This window comes from Parasteatoda tepidariorum, chromosome 8, assembly GCF_043381705.1.
Source record: "Parasteatoda tepidariorum isolate YZ-2023 chromosome 8, CAS_Ptep_4.0, whole genome shotgun sequence".
NCBI lineage: Eukaryota > Metazoa > Arthropoda > Arachnida > Araneae > Theridiidae > Parasteatoda > Parasteatoda tepidariorum.
The window spans coordinates 21,553,530-21,559,529 of NC_092211.1; positions in this window are offsets into that span (position 1 = coordinate 21,553,530).

The window sequence follows — 6,000 nt, forward strand, 5'->3', positions numbered from 1 at the left end:
TGAGAGGCAACATTGTTTACGATCACTCCAATCGGTTTGAATACTTTATTGCAGCCTGCATAACTGTCTTTTCGAACTGTTCTGACCTGTCTCAAATGTTATGAATTTTATTTAAATTATTTCTCTACTTGTATCCGATATTTCTATACTGTTGAATTCTTGAAACATAATTTTTACTTCAGAAAACGAACAAAACGATTATTTTTTTACGGAGTGCTATACTACAGTGATACTCAAAATTATGGAACATACCGCAAAAAATGTCATTTTTGTAATAAAGGACTTATTACTAATTTATGGGATCCTTCAGTTTATGAGATTTAATGTGAATTTTGCTACAAATTTAGAAAAAAGTATTGCTGTCTTAAAAAAGCATACGTCACATTTTATTTAGTATTTAAATTCCAAATTTAAAGTTGAATGACTAAATTAAGGGAACGTTTATTTTCAGAAATTGCTACAAAACAGCGTGACATACTGCATTAATTATGGAACATTAAAAAAAGGAAAAAAAATTTTAAAATTTTATGGGATTATTTATTTATTAAATTTTATATTTAGTTACTGTAAATGAATTTGAAAAAAGAAATAACTACCACGAAATTATATGCTTTCCATTCTATTTAAACCTAATTCAAAAGTTGGAATTTCAATTTTTCAATTCCTCCTTTTTTATTACTTGAGAAAGATGAAATCACCACAATTAGAAACAGCAGGATTTAAGAGCAACTCTGAAATTAAAAATCGCTCAGTAGCAGTAATTCAGCATTTTTGAACCAAATGTAGGGTCGAAAAAATGTTCAGAACTTCCTTGCAAGCTTTCTATTCGGAAAGAAAATAAATTTATTCCAACAGAATTAAATATGCGGATATCTGCTAATGAAGTTTGTAAAGAGTTCAACTTTGATGTCTCTAAGAATGCTGTTTTTCAAGCAATTTTCTCCCATTTATTTTCGAAAATGAAAAGGGCTTTAAGTTTGTAACCTCATAATAAACAGTTAAGACAAGTCAAAAAAGTCATGAATACCCGCAGGTCACTATTAAATATCAAAGTCTCAAATGCCATTGAAGTGAAAACATTATTCTCAAAATAATATTTTTCATTTTAAACCCATTTTAGTATGACCAAAATGGGAATTGATTAAGTGATCCAAATGAGTATGTCTGATACGTGAGTTAGAGGGATTTACGAATGGAAAACTTAAATGTTTTGAAAAGAAATGTTTCAGGGAAAGCATAATAGTTTCGAAAGCCTACAAAAAAAACGAGGTAAAACATAATTTGACCTTCGCTTTACATACAATGGTTGACAAAGACTATAAAATAAGTCTGCAGGAGAAGGTATGCGCAGTCTAAACCTGGTTTTCATTCATGCAACGCTAGCCTTAAGTTTAATTCTATAATTAATAGTTGATTCAAACAAAACTGAATATAATAGAAACATTAGAATGATTTGGGTAAAACAACACCTAACAATACAAACTACATCTAAACAAAATAACAAAATTGAATTGCTTCTAACAATATAGAATGGTCAGAATGAAATAGTTCATTATAATAGTTAAGAAATTTATTTGACATTTTTAAACAAAGCGGATCTCTACGTGATTATTCAAAATATTTCCGTTCAGAAAATTGTGAAATTATGTAGTGTTTTATTTATGAATATTATGCATAATTTTTCTATAATAAATTTTACTGTTATTTCTCATTCCATGCATTAATAAGTTTAGATTTTCGCAATATTATTTTTTTAACTATATTTTTTATTATATTTTCTAAAATGCATTTAATAGTCTTAATAAAGACCACGTAAATATTAAGTTTACTCAGTCAGTTTATTTGATTCACTCAATGAAATTGATTTAATGAATTTTAAGTCAATTTAGTTGAACATGCTGAGTAGAAAAGGAGTGTTTATAAAATACTGAAAAACGTTATTTTTTCTTCAGATAAAAAAAAAATAAATGAACATTAACACAATAAATTTACAAACTAAAGTAAAGCGAATAAGAACATCCTTACCTTGTTAAAGCTGCGTAAGATACTGCTATTAAAAGGATTCTTTTTTCGAAGTAACTAACTATAGAACATTCATGAAAACCATGAAAATTCATTTTTTTCATTTTAAGTTATATAATTAATTACAATAATTGTGGTAACCGAGTTAACAAAATAAAAATATTTGATTTTTAACCAAAAGTTATTTCAAAATTGTATATTGCATAAGTTGTCCCATACATTACATATAGCACATTTTTCACTGCTAGAAAAATTAATATTATTTCCAATTAGCAATAGCTATAATTTCAGTTGAATAAGAGGAAATGAAGACCGAGACAAGGGGATTTAATTTATCTCACTTATTAAAAAGGGTTGTATCTGACCATTGATTAAATAATTAATTATCCATTATAATGCAAATTTTTAAAATACTAATATCTATATATCTGCATTCAATAAACACATAGAGTCTATTAATAGATTGATTGCCCAAAAATATTATTTGAAATTTTATTTCAGTAATTAAAACTACTTAAAGTCATAGGACATCGAACATACAAGTCCTTCGAAAATGACCCATGTATTACATTACCTAACACTGTTCTATGAGAGAAAATAATACAAAATGGACTATATTGCATTAGAAATTATGCATTGTCTGCAAACTGAGTCAATATCTCTTACAATTCAATGATAATATCCAAATTGCAATGCAGAGTATAATATGCAGTTTGAAACCATGTCTTGGCAGGTAAATCATGTCTCTATAGCCCATGGCATAGAGTACAAATTCAATTCATATTAATGTAAAGGAAAATTACGATTAAATTCCCCTTAAAAGAAAGTATGTAACTGCAATTTCTATTATGTTGGAGATAGATCGCAGTTACAATTTAAAGCTACGTAGAGGATAAAATTAAAGACATTTGTTTCATGAATTATGTATGTATTACTTATATTTTAAAATTTCTATTTTATATTAGAAATATTGTTGATTTTCAAATTTAAATGTGTGTATCATGCTAATAGTAGCATTTTAAATTTACATTATTTTATCAATGAAAATTTTATAATTTAGAAAACATCCAAGGAAATGCATGACTTATTTTCACTTTGTCTCTAAAATTTATAAACCAAATAAAATTATTTTTTGCAAGGCAATTTCACGCTTAGTTGCCTTATAATTCTTAAAAGATTAATTTCGATTCCTTTTGTTTTAACGAAATGAAATGTCTAAAATAAAAATCTTTCAATTTTATATCATTTTATCTGAATTAAAGGCATTATCATTTTATGTTTCTTTGTCTCGTAGTCTTTTGCTAACATTATTAATAAAAACAATAGCTATTTTTTAAAGCTACTTCCTTTCCTGAAAAGTTCGAAAAACAAGAGATCGTGTCATATTCTTCAAGCAGGAGGAGTTTAGAACAACTTTTTTTTTATTTAAACAAAAACAAAAATGCTTCTTTTATCAGAATGTTTTATTCAAAGCTGTAACTTTTATCTACAGTTGAATGCACAAAACAGTTTATACCATAGACAGCAATGAATATAATGCCAAGACTTTCTTTTGCTGTCGTAGACAGTTTTAAGCCAGAATACAATCTTTCGCTGGAAGGATTTGAAAGCCGCAGAAATGTGTCATACGCTTCGTTAAACATTCTGAACTGAAACAAAAGAAGTACGTGAAAAACAAGGGAAGTTGATAAAAAATGTGCAAAAGAAATTGTATAAAAGAATTATTAATAGTATCTTTTGTTCTAGGTACAATAAACATAGAAATTTTCAGCTTCTTTTTAAATGATGTTTGAACCCTGTCCAGATATAAATAATCTTTACACTCCGCTTAAAATTTATTTTAATTGGTCGTTATTACGAACTGCCATAACATCCAAGCATAAAGAATGATTTGTTCCACTTACTGGGAGCGAGCAAGCAGGAAAAAACGTATTCTGAAGCAGTTGTTTTTCTTGAATAAATTTCAATGTACACTGCAAATTCGTAAAATCATGTATATATATATATCTATTNATATATTTATAGGCTGTTTTTAAAGTGCAATTTCATATTGAAAAATAAGTATTTCTTTTCATAACTCTTTCAATGAACATCTAATTAAACTGAAGATAGTAGTAGGGTTTGAAACTTAAATGCAAATACAATATTGAATTGTAGTATAAAAAATTTCTTTTTACTGGCGTGAATTCTTGTGAATTAACTGTGGTGAAAAAGTGATTTGTCGTGAGAATATATAAAAATAAATTAGATTAATTTTCAAAACTTTCTTACATTTCCGAAGCTTGAAGATCACGCTCTGATCTCTTTGTCTTTATAATTCGAATGAAATACATGAGCAAATAAGACCTTTATTCATATTGAGTGTAATATTTTTCTTAAAAGTAAAGTTTAATTCTAAAAATGAGGTTCTTTTCTAACAGCATTTAGAAAAGAAATAAAAATTGTTGATTACATAAACCAATAGCTTTTTTAACAGTTACTATTATAAACATCGCTGCATTTGATTCAGTAAATGTTTGAATTATATCTAAAAGACGACAATAAACTAAATGCAATAACTAAATGAGAAAAGTAAGCTTTTGTAATTAGAATTTTAGAAAAATACAGGCACACACACAACTATAAAACTTTTGCTCAATAGTGTTTATTTAATAAATATATTTTTTTTATTCCAGACATTTTAAGTTAAAAACTTCAAACATGAATGCTTCTTTTTTCAAACTTTTTAAAGGTTTTTTTAGTACATCATAAAAATACTTATGATATAAATTATTTAAAATTGTGAAAGTGAGAGAATGATTAAAAAAAAGTGTTCGGGCAATAGCGTTAAGATTCAAAGAAAATGAAGTTCTGAAAAAAAATCATTTTTGTATGCAAGTTTTATACACAAGTTTTGGTTTTATCTCGTTCGAATTTGGAGGGATTCATATGCAAATTTTTCCGAGAGTTAGATTACTTAGTTCTACTTTAAAATTAAGAAATCATCACGATGCTTTTTTCCATGAACTTAAAGTAACTTTTTACATTTTCGACTCTCAGTATTGATAGGAAAGATTATGCAGTGATGGTTGTGTGTGTTTTTAAATTGAAAGAAGCTCTTTTATTAATGTAGATGAAAAAAAAATTCTTAGTTCCAATTTTAACATTCAAATTGCATGCAGGTTTGTGTTTGACGTTTGGTAATATGAAAAAAGTTAACTTAGTTTTAATTATTTGAATGGAAATCTGTTATTCATAAAAAATATATCCAGCAATATAATGTAGATATACCTATTAAAAAAAATTTAAAAAAATGTTTTAAGTAATATTTACTCAAATCAAAAAAAAGGAAACAGTCTGTTTATTACGCAATTATAATCCCCTCTCAATGCGCTCAAAATGTTTTTATAACCAGCATAGAGGAAAATATATATACGCGTTATATGAGCCAGGTACGCTATAAGAAATTTCTCGGAATAATGGTTAAATAACAATTTATGAAATTGCAAATTTGCAATATTCAATCAAAACAGCCAAATAACCTTGATAACGATGGTATTCAAACTGTTAACTATGAGAAAAAATCATTCATTGACCATTTTACTTAAAATGGTCAAATGACCAGAATTTTCTTCCTACCAGATAAGCCTAGTAGACGAAGCTGCTTTGTTCTTTTCAGCTGGTCATGTGATCTGTCAATCTCATGACTGACTAAATAAGGATCAGCGTTTTATCCAGTGTATACACCACAACATATCTTCGATTCGTTCAACACATGAAGAGTTTCCTATGTCTTGCACTTTTCAATTGGTAACTGTAAACCAGAGTTTTTTAAACTGTTGGACATATAGCAGGAGTCCCCAAGAAGTTTGCGATTTTGATGTTTCTTAAACTTCTTTAATCTTCTAATTATCTCATTAATTAAATAATTCATTGTAGAAAATAGATTTTAACAAGGAGTCCCGGGAAGAATTTTGTCTGGAAGTCGGAAAAATAATG